This window comes from Mus caroli, chromosome 14 (genome assembly GCF_900094665.2).
Source record: "Mus caroli chromosome 14, CAROLI_EIJ_v1.1, whole genome shotgun sequence".
NCBI classification, from domain to species: domain Eukaryota; kingdom Metazoa; phylum Chordata; class Mammalia; order Rodentia; family Muridae; genus Mus; species Mus caroli.
In genome coordinates, this window is record NC_034583.1 from 56,313,644 (window position 1) to 56,329,683 (window position 16,040).

At 47.6% G+C, this 16,040-nt stretch overlaps 1 long non-coding RNA gene across 1 annotated transcript; it reads left to right on the forward strand.

Moving 5' to 3' along the window:
- Nucleotides 1-9,384: 9,384 nt before the first annotated feature.
- On the forward strand, nt 9,385-15,792 carry LOC110308933. The gene is made up of 3 exons (XR_003834833.1): nt 9,385-9,453; nt 13,539-13,714; nt 15,194-15,792. It is a non-coding gene; the product is annotated as an uncharacterized LOC110308933 (long non-coding RNA).
- The last annotated feature ends 248 nt before the right edge of the window (nt 15,793-16,040 follow it).

Here is a 16,040-nt window from a genome sequence, read left to right on the forward strand (position 1 = left end):
TCAGATTTCTATGCATCCATTCATCCGTGTATCTGTGCAGGTCCATCGGGTCCTCGACCTCGCCTCTGCAATTCAACTCAACCCAGAGGCCTGGCTCAACCTTGTGACCCTGCAGTTCTGTTCTGGAGAGACTACAGGCCCTCCAGCTGAGTTCCTTAATATCTTTATTAATTTATTTTGAAATTTTATTTATTGTGTTGTATGTATATGGTGCACCACATGTATGCCCACAGAAGGCATGAGAGGGCATCAGGTCCTCTGGGATTAGAGTTATACATGGCTGTGGTGGGAGTTGGGAGTTAAACCATAGTCTCCCAGAAGAGCATCCAGGACTCTTAACTGCTGAACCGTCTCTCCAGCCCCATTCGTAATATCTCATCTGAACACTACAGTGGCTTTGCATCTGCATCAGCCACCTTCCACCTTCAGTAAGGCGTCTTGAACTCCTCAAAGCCTGCTGCAGCCTCTTTAATTCTTGTTGCCACCCTGACCTACATATATTCATATTTATAGATTAATTACCATATGGTGGGTGGTGTGTGATCTGAGAGTTCACATTAGTAATTAAGACTGGAATTAAAAAAAGGACCCGTGTTTGCCAATAGCCAGCTATCAAGGGAAATTGAGACTACTTGGCAAACTGCAGCCAAATGGACTCATGTAGTTTGTGAACTCAGTGTTATTAAACAATTCTGACATTGTGGAAAGACATAGGCACGTCCATCTGTGCTTCTGACACAGCATCCTCCAAACTGCACGTTAGTGATCCCACGAACTCAGGACAGCTGGAAGTGTGCAGAACAATCTGACAGCCTGGCAGGCGGAGTCACCCTGCACCTTGGGAGAGGAGGCATCTGCCCCTGCCTTCTGCAGTGTCCTTGGCTATAAATGCAGGAGACAAAGCTCACCTTGGGTCAGTGGCAGAACACTAGTTTCTCTCTGTTTGAACACTCACATTCACCTCAGGTTGGTGCTGTAGGTGATTCAAGGCCTTAAGTCTCCACAGTCATGTGACCTGACACCCATCCTGTCATTGTCCTTCCTGTCATAACAGAGTTTTATCCCATTTCCTTCAGGCTACTCTCCATGTCCACTCTGCCCTCTTATATCTCCACACCCTGTCTCTCCAACTCTCTGTGACTCCCTCTAACCCAGTCTCCCACCCCTCCCTTCCTCTAGGTTTGCCCTGAAGGATGATGTCACTATTTTCTCAGCGGGTAAGAGCACTGACTGCTCTTCCAAAGGTCCTGAGTTCAAATCCCAGCAACCACATGGTGGCTCACAACCACCCATAAATGAGATCTGACGCCCTCTTCTGGTGTGTCTGAAGTCAGCTACAGTGTACCTATGTATAATAATAAATAAACCTTTGGGCTGGAGCAAGCAGGGACTGAGTGAGTTGGGTGGACCAGAGTGAGCAGAGGTTCTAAAAATTGAATGCCCAACAACCACATAAAGGCTCAGTATACTCAAGTACATAAAATAAATAAATAAATCTTTTTTTTTTTTTTTTAAGGTAAAGACTGGGGAAATGCTTCATTTTGTTTTGCAACACACCTACCTCAACATAGGCTCATATCCTATGGCATAATACAGAAAATTAACTTTTAAACTATGTAGTTGTCACTGTAAAGATTTTTTAAAAGCCACCTTCAGATGATTTTGCAGGATGGCTGGTTTGTTGTTTTCTCCCCAGGAAAAGAATTTACAGTACCAGTTATGTTGAGCTCTGAAACAATTTACTCAAAGACAAGGTCACATAAAATCTGGAAACGACTTCCATTTGGGCACACTAGCTTGCAAACTGCTTGGGGGTGGGAAGGCTGCAGTGCAGGTGTGAAGCTCACACAGAGAGGGTGGGAACCCCCTGGGGGACAGGGATGGGGAAAGGGGCCGGGCCAGCCAGGGGCAGGTATATCACTGAGTGCAGATGTGTCTCTGGAAGATGCTGATGGAGCCTCAGAGGCTGATGTGTCCCCTCTCCCTCAAGCTAATGGTGTTTAACTATCTGCTCAATGTTTGGCAGGGAGGCCAGGCGTTACCTGGAGTGGAGGAAGGAGGGCTGCAAGGAGAAGAAGTGAGGACCCTGTGTTGTTTAGGAACGGCCTAACCTTTCCAGTGGTCCAGAAGGACCTGGTTCTCCATCCATCAGTCCAAAGCCCACATTAGTCTGGCCCTTCCCCATCACCTTTGAGCCAGGGCTTTAGATCCCACTTCTGACCCTGCTCCCAGCCATTCACCCTGCTCTTTGTAAGAGAAGTCTTGGGATGGGATGGCCTCTGCTTCATCATATTTCCAACAAGGTTACAGCATTCCTGAGAGATTGACCATGGCCAGGTCAGCCTTTTGATTTAGCTTTGCTCCAAGCTATAGCTGGGCCACTTACAAAACCCACATTTTAAAACTCACTGGGCAATTTATAAGACTCACTCAATTTTCCATTTCTGGTGCTGCAAACTGAGGCCCATCCTATCCAGCACACAGGCTTGCCTTGATGCAAGGCCACACATGTATTAAGAGTACAATAGATGTTAGTTCCTTCCTTTCCATTGCCACCCACTGCATCCACCTCACAGCCCTCACAAGGATGGGTTGGGGACTTAACTTCTGCCAGACAGCTCAGGCTGCAACTAAGGCATTCATCCCCAGTGTGGGCAGGGTCATTTGGCTTCTCTCAGCTGGTGTCTCTGTAACCCTGCATCTTGTAGGTTGGTAACAGTACTTGCAGTTGTTCTGATGCAGGAACATTTGGATACACCCCAAATGTCACCGTTGTTTTTATCTTAAGAAGCACAGATGGAGCTAGGTGGTGGTGGCGCACACCTTTCGTCCCAGCACTTGGGAGGCAGAGGCAGGTGGGTCTCTGAGTTCAAGGCCAGTCTGGTGTACAGAGCTTGTTCTAGATAGCTAGAGCTATACTGAGGAACCTGTCTCAAAGAAAGACAGAAAGACAGATAGACAGACAGAAAAAGAAAGAAAGGAAAAAGAAGGAAAGAAAGAAACATGGATGGGGGAAGTGGCATCTTCTGGCGGGGCTTAGCTAGTACTGGGTTTGAAAATCTTGGCTGCAGAATTTGGGACTTGGACAGAGATAGGAGTCACAGCAGATCCAGAAACTGATGCCCAATTCTCATTCCCTAGTATGAAAAGACATCTCTATCCATACTGTTCTAGATAGAATGAATTATATACTAGCCACATATGAAGACCATCGCTTTGATGGTCTTACACTTCAAGTTCAGGTTTAAAAGCACTCTAGCCATGAAAGGAACACAAATGGATTCTACAATACCAGACCTTGCCTGTCAAGTCCCATGCCTAGAGAAGCTAATGTCCATTCATCATGCAATATTCTCTTTGAACAATAAATTATAAACCCAGAAGAAGAAAAGAGACATCACAAGATTCCCTAGAGGACAGTCCCTGGAGCCCGGCTCACCCACCCGGCAGGTGCCAGGTTCCTGTCTGCAAGAGAGAACTGCAAACTTCTGAGAAGGTGGAGATGCAAGAGAAGTGATGCTGGACAAGAGACACAGTTGTCCAGAAAACATGGATGCCTTGTAAGAGTCTCACGAGCCTTCTCTGCCCCCTTTCCTCACTTGTCTTAGTTACTGTTCTATGGCTGTGAAGAGACACCGTAACCAAAGCAACGTATAAAAAGAAGCAGTTACCTGGGGACTTGCTTACGGTTTCAGAGGTGAGTTGGTGGCCACCATGGCAACCAGCGTGGTAGGCAGGCAGGCAGGCATGGTGCTGGAGCAGTAGCTGACAGCTTATATCTGATCAACAAGCAAGAGGGAGAGAGAAAGAGAGAGAGAGAGAGAGAGAGAGAGAGAGAGAGAGAGAGAGAGAGAGAGNAGAGAGAGAGAGAGAGAGAGAGAGAGAGAGAGAGAGAGAGAGAGAGAGAGAGAATGGTGTGAGCTTTTGAAATCCCAAAGCCCACCCCCGGAAAAACACCTCTAAGACCGCCTAATCCTCAAATATATAAGCTTATGGGGTCCATTCTCATTCAAGCCACCACACTGCTTCATGAGACAGTCTTAATGGGCTCCTTTTCCTGAGGGTTTTCACGGGTGATTGCAGTTGTTTTGCTCCAAGACAGCAACTCTTTTGTCCAACCCAGAAGAGCATGCGAGGCTGCGAGGCTGCAAGGCTGCACTCTTCCAGGGTCAGCAATTCACCCTGGAAATGTTAGAGAGAAAAGGTTGTGTAACGTTAAGTTCAAGCCGCTCTGAGTGTATCCCCAAGCTGTCTGCATTTTATAGTTGTATTGACACAGGGGCTTTTGATGCCACAAAGCCTTGTTCTTGGCAGCAGTGGAGAAGAGGAAGCAATATGTGAAAGCTCCCCAGGGTGATAGAAGTGAGAGGCTTTTCCCCTTCTAATAACCTCCTGTGATTGGACTAAGGAGAGGTTGCTGAGTGAATTCAGGGAAGGATTTGAACTTTTTGAAGAGCTGCCAACACCTAAGCTCAGCATTGGAGGCAGATCTGGAAACAGTACAAGCAACATTGGTTTAGTTTTTTATAAGGTGGACTGGGAGTGTAGCTCGGTGGTCCAGCTTGAACAAGGCTCTGGCTTCAGTCTCTCTCTCTCTGTCTCTCTGTCTCTCTGTCTCTCTGTCTCTGTCTGTCTCTGTCTCTGTCTCTGTCTCTCTCTCTCTCTCTCTCACACACACACACACACACACATGGCTTCTCTTTGGGTAAATTTGGCTGACTTTTTAAAGAAGCTACACAGGAAAGTAAGGCGGACACAGAAAACGCAAATCCAAATAGGTCTGAGGACGGCCACAGTGCACTGGGTGGGAGCGGTGGGCTGCTGCGAACAAAGCACGAGCAGCAAGTTTGGGGAAACCGAGAAGGGATTTTGCTTTTGTATTTGGATCATAAGTATGTTTCATTTGACTTAAGAAAATTCCTATAACTGCCAAATATTTTTTAAAAGGAAGGTAGGAAAGGAATGTTTAAGAAAAAGTATAAATAATGCAGAAAACAGCATCCCCCTCCTTCCCTGAGAGGTCCCTTGGGTTGCTGACAAACAGGTCTTAGACTTTATTGTTTGTAATGCTGCAGTGTTGGTAGTTTAGTTAGGGAAGGTTCAGGGCCACACAGTGTTTCAGAGAATGCATTCCGAACCCAGATTGCACAGAGTAAATAATGCTGGCTGTGTGACGGTTAGTCTTCACCGCGAACATGATATTCCTAGGTGTTCCCATGACGTCATTGCTTGCAAGGCTTCATCAAGCAGAAACCTGCACCCCGTAGGTGGGCTCTGCCATCCTGTGCGTTGGGGTCTTAGACTGGATATAAAGTGAAAAGTGGGCTGAGCACCCATATTCCTCTCTCTCTGCTTCCTGACTGTGGATGTGGTGTGAGCAGCCACTTCACACTCCCAATGCCTTGACTCTCCTGCCATGACGAACTATACCCTCAAGCAGAAAGCTAAAATAAACCTTCCTTCCTTCCTTCCTTCCTTCCTTCCTTCCTTCCTTCCTTCCTTCCTGTGCCTTTGCGGGTACTTTGTTACACTAATGAGAAAGTAACTAAGTGAGAGTATATAACCTTGGAAAACATACCGACTCTCCTCTATTTTCCCATCTGTGAAATGGAGGCCTTCTTCGTCAGACTTTTTGTTGCTGCGACCCACGCACGGGAGAACAACGGACCAATAGGAAGCATTTATGCTGGCCTGCTTGTACTTGACAGTTGTATTTGGGCCGGCTGTGAGGTCAGAGCTTCACAGCAGGGAACGTGTGCCTGGCAAAAATTGGGTACTTAAGGAAGGAGAGAGATGGGAGAGGGAGAGGGGGGAGAGGAAGGGGAGACAGGGAGGGGGAGAGAGAGAGAGAGAGAGAGAGCAAGTTCCTCCCTGTTACCCTTTATTCCATGTAGGTCCTCAGCCTATTGATGGTGTGACCCACATTCAGAGCAAATGCCTCCTGAGTTAATCTTCCCGGGAAGCACCCTCACAGACCCTCCAAAGTATGCTTGCTAATTTGCTAGGTTCCTCTCAGTCCTATCAAGATGGACCATCCCAGAGCTAATAATCACAGCCTCATGAGGATCACGTGAGCATCTGAGATACTACTTAGAAGATGATATTAACGTCGGAAACTTCTGCATGTATTAACTTCAACAGTGAAGTATAAGCTTAATGCACTCGACATTAAGAGTCATAAACACTTAAAACCATCAAGGTGCTGAGAAGGCCTTTTCTAATTCTGTGGGTATGGTGGGAAAATGGGAAATCCCCTCGGAACATCTTCTGGATCCACTTTAAAGCTGATGGCTTTGCTTGAACCTTCTTTGTGCTTCCTTTCCTAGGCAATGTGGTTGTTAGTATCAGGAATTGGCTTTACGGTTGCAGGTGGCTTCTGAATCCAGCGATGATGGTGATGTCACCCATAGGCAACAGGGACCCGCACATCTGTTGCCATGGCAATCACCATACATTCCTAGCGTCCATCTGGTTTAACTCCCACATTTACCTGTGAACCCCCCCCCCACACACACACAATAAACCTCTCTCACATGGAACTGCATTGCCCTGGTGTGGTCTGTCCTGACACAAAGCCTCAATTCTATCACAACAGTCATGTTGCTGACATCTGTGCTAGGCAAGTGGTCTACACGGGGCTGCATCCCCGACATCTTCTCCACTGTTGTCATGGTGGAGAGTCCAACAGTCACAGCCAGTCGCAGCACCGCCAACCCTCCTCCAAGACATCCTTATCAGTATCCACGATCTCTCTTGTCAAGCATCTCAGAATCGTGAGACGAGACTCCCTGCACCCTTTGTCCATTTGAAATTTAAAGTGGTGTCCAGCCCTCTAAGAACAATTTAACATGTAAGTGTTCAGATTTTCTAAATACCACATAGTAGCATTATGCCAGTACATGCCAAGATGCTTGACACTGAAAGGTAACTCAGCACACTGGAATATTAATACCACAAAACACCAGAGAAGGTAGGGGTTGAAATCCGTGCTCCAGAGCACCAAAGGTCAGCTTGTGCAGTTGCTGGGGCGAATCATGAAGAGCTTCGTATTGCTCACAGGACCCCCGTGAGTCCTGCCTTGTTGTCTAGGCAGCCACCTGACAGCTCAGCAACCTGCTGAATCTGTTCCCTGGACTCTCAACCATGTAGCATCCTTGCCTTTCTCCAGCATCCGACCGGCATGCAATCTAAAGATGTGACACAAGGGGGCGCTGATGCTCCAGATGCTTAACTAGACCAGCCTTTGGGCTTACACTTACAGCAGGAGAGGGAACAAGTACATTTGTCAGAGACAAGAAGTATGGCTCCCGATCACAAGAATTCTTTAGGGATAGCACACAATGCAATAACAGTCTCATCGTTTAGCTATGAGTATTTGTGTGTGTGTGTGTGCAAATTTCCTCATATCACGAATCCAACTAACCCGCCTTGAAAATTAGAAGTGTTGTTTACTGAATCCGCATCAACATGTAACGGTTATTAATATTCGGTTTCACATTGTGACTAATTGGCCACAGGGAAAAGTGGGTAGAGCATGGGACAGAAAGCCAAAGATGGGAGTTTTGAGAAGCGAAGGCGTGGAAGAACAGATAGGGAGAGAAGGAGAGCGCTGTAGCAGGCAGGGGCGTCAGAACCCAACCAAAGGTGGGCAAAGTCAAGAGCAATGGCCCGCCACCTTTTCCACACCACACCCCCCACAGGGATCTGAGAAGCCGTGTGTCTTCACCCACACAATAGATGTGTTTCTATACTCGAGTGGGCTCTGTGCCACCAATCCAAACAGCACAACAAAGCAAGTGGGAGGAGACAATGAGGCTTGGGGTGGAGAGACAACAGAAAGAACCACAAAGGCAGACAGCAAGCAGCAGAGAAGGGGCACAGCAGTCTCCACCCCACCCCCCCCTCGAGGTTCATCTAAGCGCAATCCTGAGCTAAACAGAAGAAAGGCAGAAGACAGGGAAAGTCTCTCCGTGCCTTTCCATTGCTCTAGCCTGTCCCCTCTCTCATCACACATACTTATTAGCTAGAACTGCGTGTATAGATAGATGCCTGCTCTCCGGCGTACTCCCCTGGCCTAGGCTAGCAGAGCCCTTGGTTTTCATTTGTACAACGAAAAGACTCAAATAGATGGAAATGGATGTTTTTATTTATTATTATTATTGTTGTTGTGTTGTTGCTGTTGTTTTGTTTTTCGAGACAGGGTTTCTCTGTGTAGTCCTGGCTGTACTGGAACTCACTCTGTGGACCAGGCTGGTCTCGAACTTAGAAATCCACCTGTCTCTGCCTCTCAAGTGCTGGGATTTAAAGGTGTGTGCCACCACTGCCCAGCTGAAAATGGACATTTTAAATGATTATACTGTTGTCTCAGAAGTTGTTCAGGAGGCAGTAGATCCCATTCACAGAGTGACAACAGGAGGGACCGCCATCAGGACAGAGCTTGTATGCTGCAGAAATGGAAGGAACATCTCTGCATTGTGGGAGGGTAGCTCTCACCCAGAGCACTTGGGCGGGACCTCAGCCAGTCTCCTCCCTTCCCTGAGCTGGCTGCCCAGGAAAGCATCTCAATGTTGAATTCCACTGTGTTTGGTTATGAGAGAGGTCTCAGGAAGCCTAGGCTGGACTTGAACTCATTGCCAGCCAAGAATGAGCTGGGATTCTCTTGTTTCTACCTCCCACATGCTGTGTGTGGAGCTGTGTGTGGGGCTTCTTGTATATGCAAGGCCAGCACTCTCAACTTCAATACATTTCCCCCCTAAGTCTCCCGACTTTAGCTCTTTAACAGAATAAACATGACTCCGGGGTTCACCTGAGGGTTTTTGTGTGAGATAAAGAGCTATAAGGAAAGGATGCTGTTGGGTCTGAAGCCAGGCTCATGTAAGGAATGGAGTTTCTGGATTAGGCTGGCCCCTTTACAGGAATCAGGGCTCCTAAGGTTTCTTAAACCGGTGTTGTTTTCTTAGGGGTTATGTTTCTTAAGAATCTGGAGGTGGGGGACAGGGTTCCTCAGAGAACAGAGGCCTCGCTTTGGATGACTTAGAACAGACAATGTCTACATTCAGGAGATCAAGGTGGGCTGGGCAGGGGTGACTGACTAAGCAGAAAGGAACAGTTCAAGTGTGAAAGTTCTGGGCCAAATGACAAGCTTCCCTCCAGCTGACCTGAGCCTTCTCAGAGAGATGTGCGGCCTGGGCTGTGGCTCGGGTGCTGTTTTCCATTGAGGTGAACCTGAAGCCTGTGGCACTGGCTCTCTGACAAGCCTAGAAGAGAAGGCTCCTGGCCAGAGGCCTGGAATGAGCACCACCCCTCCAGTCAGTCAGCAGGAGTTGCTCATTAGCAGGCTCCACCCACGAGCAGGCTGCAGGTGCCTGCATACTTTCTGCTCGCCCACCATGTACAGGCAAGCTGATGCCCTCTGAGGGTTTCTGGAACAAAGAAGACAAGAAAATGAACCTGGTACGTTTCCTCAGCACCTGCTTATCTGCCCCGCTGCAAAGCAGAGCTCATTTGTTGCCTGGAAAACTTAAGACCACATGGTACCTGGCGAAGGGTGATCTTTGGCCACCCGCAGCAGCAGACTTTTAGAAGCCACATTTAGAAGCCCAGTTCTTACTTCAGAGTACCTGAACCAAGAGTCTCCAAACCTGCTTTTCTCTAACGCCTCCACTCCAGGAGAATTTTAGGCAGGTAAAATGGGAAACCCTGTTTTAGTGAAAGGAATGTTTCTCTGAGACTCAAGACAGGTGTTTCTCTAGTTCTATTTTCTTTTAACCTACAAGGCCCGGTGCTATCATCTGTTGGTGGACTGCTCTCTCTCTCTCTCTTCAGTCATAGAACTAAATCTGGCCCATTGCTTGTTTATTTTTTAAAGATTTATTTATTCGTTATATATAAGTACACTGTAGCTGTCTTCAGACACACCAGAAAAGGGCATCAGATCCCATTACAGATGGTTGTTAGCCACCATGTGGTTGCTGGGATTTGAACTCAGGACCCCTGGAAGAGCAGTCAGTGCTCTTAACTGCTGATCCATCTCTCCAGCTCCCTACTGCTTGTTTTTTAAATAAAGTTTTGTTTGGTTCCAGCCCCAGCCATTTGTTATGTGTTAGTATAAATGAAATGGGTAGCTTGTGGGCTACAAGGGCAGAGTTGAGCTGTGAGATACTGCAGGGTTTTTGGAAGTTCCCCTTGTGGTTTAATAATAATAAAGACACAGACATCTGTATAGTATATGGTCATTGGCCTGTTTGTTCAGGCAGTCCCTCAGCTAGCCCATCTAACTCAACTTAACTCCCCGCCATTGTGTCTATCTCTCCATGTAGCCTGCCTCTCTCTCTCTCTCTCTCTCTCTCTCTCTCTCTCTCTCTCTCTCTCTCTCTCTGTCACCTCCCTATCCTGCTCTTCTTCTGTCACCCCCCCTCTGCCGGTCTTTCTGCTTGGTAGGTCTGCTCCAGCCACCAGCACTTTATTATGCAAAAGAGCCACGCTCCTTACTCTACCAGTCTGACCCAATCAGCAGAGGACAAGGCCCAGTCCATATCTTGTTGTTAGCTTTTGGCACCGAGGTCCTCCCCTATGGGAGGCAGCCTGCCTTCTCTTTTTGAGCAGGTGAGGAAGCAACATTTACAAATCCAGCTAGCCTGGTCCCACCCCACCCCCCCCAAAAAAAAACCACACTCAGCAATTAACAATTAAGAATACAGGCAGGGACACACCTTCTTAGCCAGTTGATAACAGTCTGTATAGATTATCCCAACAGTGAGCATTGCTTTTATTATGTAGCTTAAAATATTTCCTGTCTTGCCCCTCACAAACTTGGCCTGTCCCCCAAGTTAGATGACTTCTAAGTATTTTATTGTAGTGCCAGGGAAGTGTTAGTGATCCTGGGGGGGGGGGGGGGGGAGGATAGACAGGAGCTGATCTGATGTACATCACAATAGGGCCTTTTTATTTGATCTAGCTCTAGCCTTCCTCCCCCCTCCCTCCCCCACTCCCTCACCCCTCTACCTCCTCACATCACTGTCACAAAGGACTGTTTTGGTGGTGGGGGAGCCCCAAATATCTACTGGGGCAAGGCTTTATAGAAAGCTACAAGCAAGGTGTGTGTGTGTGTGTTTAAGTATCTAATTGGAGAGCCACCATGCTGAAAGTCATATCATAAACTTAATTTCTGTTTCTCTCTGCATTGGTGGTCGTTAGGCGGGGGTGGGCTTGTAACTTGGAGGTGCAGATCTGTTGAGGGAGATAACCTGGAGATGTTGGTCTTGGTGGGGGTTAGCCTAGAGACTGGAGCTAGGCTCTGGCTTTGTTGGGAGCAACTTGGAAACTAAGGCTAGCTACTGGCCTGTTAGTTTAACTGAGTTTAAATTTAGGTCAGGTTCTCTAAAATGGAGTTTGGCCTTAAAAGATTTGGCCTCTCACTATGAAGAGTGTGAACACACCCTCTAGTTTACTGGCTCACAACTGACTTAGTTACACTGCTTCGGCTGCGAGGCCACATCTGACATGTGGGTTAAGATCATGTTTGCCTGTATTACTTTCCCGGATCCTCAAGGCTGCCTTTGCTGAGAACACTAACTCTTCATTGAACTTGCAGATATCCAATGGGTGAGGGACAGCGATGAAAATGCATGGCTTCTCTGTCTTCAGCCTGCGTCTGTNTTTTTTTTTTTTTTTTTTGGTTTTTNGAGGCAGGGTTTCTCTGTGTAGCCTTGGCTGTCCTGGAACTCACTTTGTAGACCAGGCTGGCCTCGAACTCAGAAATCCGCCTGCCTCTGCCTCCCGAGTGCTGGGACTAAAGGCGTGCGCCACCACGCCCGGCTTGCGTCTGTCTTAACCACCAGGCCAGGATCTACTCAATTCCACATGCAGACACGTTGACAATCAAGAAGTTTTTCATATACTGTGAACTTGACCTAGCTTCTCTACTCCTTGTTCCAACGCTAAAGATACCTACCTGCAGCTGTGACTAGAGCGAGAAGGCCGCGAAAAGTGGTAGCAACCTAGTTCCTGGTTACTACTGCCAATCCCAGGGAAGACCCGGAAGTCCCTCCCCTTTCTTAGCCCATCTCTATCCCTCATGATTCCTATGCTCTACCTCCTCAACTTACTTCTGTTCCTGCGCCTGTTCCTTCTTCTGTTCTGTGCCTCTTGTTGGACATAGCTCCTGTACCTGGACTCCGCGGCATAAGGACTTTGTTGGTCTTGGGTCTCTTAGACATTTACATGGATGCTGCAGCTGCGGCTGTCGTTTCTTTTGCTGAGGAGATGGCTAGGGCGAGGGAAGGGAGCAGTCCAAGAGTTGGGGTTTATGGACTGAGAACTAAGTGACTGGAGGTAAACCTCAGGAAACCAAACCGAAGCGGGATGGGAGAGCGGGCAGACTTCCAGGCTCAGAGTCTGGACTTAGTTGAGAGTCCTCTAGTCTCAAACTCAGGTAGACGAAGCACCTTATCGAGACATTGCCCCATTTCAAGCTCCCAGGCTATAAAATGTATTCGTCTGCCTTACAAAAATGCCCCGTGAACTCACTAAGAAACGCAGAGCAGATGCTGATCTGTGACTTAGTCCCTGATGATGCGCTAATGGAGAAGGGGAGAAAAGGGCCCTTCTTAAGTAGAAAGAGGCACTTTACCCGCACCTCTTACATTATAGAAGGACTTTAATGTATTGGTCTCTTGAATACTGAGAATTTTAATGAAGTAAATTCCCGAACATCTAAGCCGCCAAGAGCATAGGCCACGCATGCACCCTGTTTTCCACACCGGTCTTGCGCATTTAACCCCATCTTGTTGCATCCACACTCCTTACTACTTGGTCACCCGCCTTTGTTCACTGGAGACTGTAGCACCTGGTCCTCCGCTCTTCAGGGTGTACACTGACAGCTTTATCTTCAATGTCAGTCTCCTCTGCTCTGCCTTGACCTTTCTGTCTCATATGGATCCGGAAGGGACCCACCATCTCTAGAAAAAAATCCAAATTAAAATAAAACCCAAGAGTGTTCCCTTACTGACCTCTGTCCCCGATCCACACCACACACTTTACAAAACCGTTGCAAACTCTCCCAAGGACATCAGCTTGATACAGTTACCAGCCCAGGGAAACCAGAGCCTAAAGACTGTGGGTCATGACATAAGCTAAGATAGTCCCAGCGTCATCAAAAGACAAGGGCAGAGTCAGCAGCATGGGAACTCTTGGGGTGTCAGGAAGGAAGGTGCTCCAGTTTGCTGCCCCGTTGTAACCAGTGATCAAATGCCACTTAAGGGAACACCATACTCTTTATAGCCCATCATCCAGGGAAGCCAGGGCGTGGTCTTGAGATAGGAGCTGACGCAGAGACCTTGGAAGAATGCTGCTTATTGGCTTGCTCCCCTGATCCTGCTCAGTCAGCTTTCATATAGATTGCAGGCCCACCTGCTCAGGGGTGGTACCAACCACAGTAGGCTGGGCCCTCTTATATCAATGGTCAATCATGCCCACAGACATGCCCAAAGACCCAATCTGATGGAGGAAATTCTTCAACTCAGGTTCTGTCTTTTCAGGCCAAGTTCACAATGGAGACTGACCACCACATGTGAGTTGATTTTGCCTCACCAGTTCAGGTCACAGTTCACGGTGGCCCCACGGTGTCCACAGTCAGGAAGCAAAGAGAGATGGATGCTTGTGCTCAACCCAACCTCTCCTTTTTATCCAGCCTTGGATCACAGCCCACTTCATGGTGAGTTTTCCCCCTCAGTGAAACGTCCTGAAGACACTGTCACAGACATGTCTAGAGGTGCATGGATTCTAAACTGCGGACTACAGGAGGCCACTGAAGAGCTGATGATGATGCCGGGTGTGTGTGTGTGTGTGTGTGTGTGTGTGTGTGTGTGTGTGAGGTGGGAGGTGGGAGGGGTGTGTGGGTGGGTGATTGGGTACTAAATGGGTATCACTAGCAAAAAAGTGATTTGTACATTTAAGTTTGAATGGTATTTTGAAGGTAAATGAGCTAATCAATTTGTAAAAACAAAAACAAAAACCAAAAAACCCACAATTTTATCAAATCACATCTTAAAATTGGCTAAAAGAATCCCAGCATGTGGAAAGTGGAGGCGGGAGGACCAGGAGTTCAAGGCCACCCTTGGCTACATGGTGTAAGTTTGAAGCCAGACTGACCTGCATGAGACCTTGCCTTAAAAACAAACAAACGAACAAACAACCCTCCCACAGAAAGACAATAATGACTCTAATCACCAGCTCTCCCAAACTGGCTAAACGCCAAAGCAGCCCAGAAGCCTGGGCGCCTGTCTCCAGCAGGCAGAGAAGCCCCACCCTTGTTTCTGCTGGGGCTTTAATGTCTGGCAAGCAAACTGCCTGTTCCCGGTAGGTTCTTTTCTCCCATCCTCTCGGGTGATGACTTCACACTTTCTCCTGTCTCCTTAGACGCCAGCCTCCTCTCTGCAGACCCATTCCCAATGACCTGTGTTCCTGTTCTCTTTGATAACTACCAGAAACTTCCCCCCAGCTCCCACCCTCACCTCGTCCTGTGTAGTGTCCCCATGCCCTGTCATGGAGGAGGAACAATCCCTGTGCTGGTGTACTAGGACCTGCTCAGGACACCGTGACAGCATTCTTTCTTCTATTAGCTCATTCTCATCAGAATACAAACACACTATTTCCCCATATTGAAAAAAAAAATGACAAGCTGGGTGTACTGGCACATGTCTTTAATCTCGGCACTTAGAAGGTAGAGATAGGTGAGTCTCTGAGTTTGAGGCCAGCCTGGTCTACACAGTGAGTTTCAGGACAGCCAGGGCTATATAGAGAAACCTTGTTTCAAATGAATGAATGAATGAATGTATAAATGTCATGCTGCTTGCCACCAATCCTGATGACCTGAGTTTGAACCCAGGGACCTACAAGCTGTACTTTGACCTCCACATGCACACTGTGCATACCCACTTTCAACCCACTAAACAAACAAACAAACAAACAAACAAATGTAATAGTAATTTTTTGTTGTTGTTTTTTTTTTGTAACAGGGTTTCTCTGTGTAGCCCTGGCTGTTCTGGAACTCACTCTGTAGACCAGGCTGACCTCGAACTGAGAAATCTACCTGCCTCTGCCTCCCAAGTGCTGGGATTAAAGGCGTGTGCCACCACTACCCAGCAATAACTTCTCTTCATCTATTTCTTGTCTTTCCTTTACCACATCTCAGGGTCTCTTAGTCCCACCCTGTGCATGTTTCCTTCCCTGCCAACTCCGTTAAGAGTTGGGTGGACACAAAGCCATCATCAGGCCAGCAGCGGGGAGTCACGGAGTCACAGAGTCGTGATCCAGTTTGACAAGCTCATGACTCACTTTCCTGCACTCGTGGACGACCTTTCTCTCACTCTCCTCATCCTCCCAACTTCCCAGTGATGGATGGAGTGTCCAGGAATGAGTTCTTCTTCCTCTTTACAAGATGTCACTGGGTTATCAAGTATCATCTGTGCGTGCATGTGACCGGCACTGGTGTAGCTCTGACCTCCCTCCTGGAACACTCAGACTGGACCTACCTGCCACTTAGAGGTCAGACAGACATCAAATGTGGCATATTTGAACCCTCAGCTCCAGGCTCTGCCTGGAGCCTTCTCCATCTGCTGTGGGCGATCTCATTCTCCTAGATTTTCAAGGTTCACCATCCTTGACTCCTTTGCACCCTCTGGCTTTGCAGAGCTTGGCAGCAAGACTTCAACAGATATATCTTCTATAAAATACTGGTCTCTTTCCTCAACCTGTTTGTCTTCTTGTTATGCTAACAGTGGGATCGGTACAGCTATATTCTTCCACTTGAATAAAACGAAGAGGCGAGGGAGGATCTGGGGTAGGTGGCTGCCGTCCTTGAATATTCAGACCCAGATTTTATCACTCATCCAGAGACACGTTAGCTGTTTACAAATCTTATTTACAGTATATTTTTCTGCCCAGTAAATGAAGAAGATGTATTCCTGTCTTCTGTTGCTGTGGAGAAGTAAGCCTGCAGTGGAGTTGCTGTTCCTTTGTGATTTAACTGGCTCTGCTAT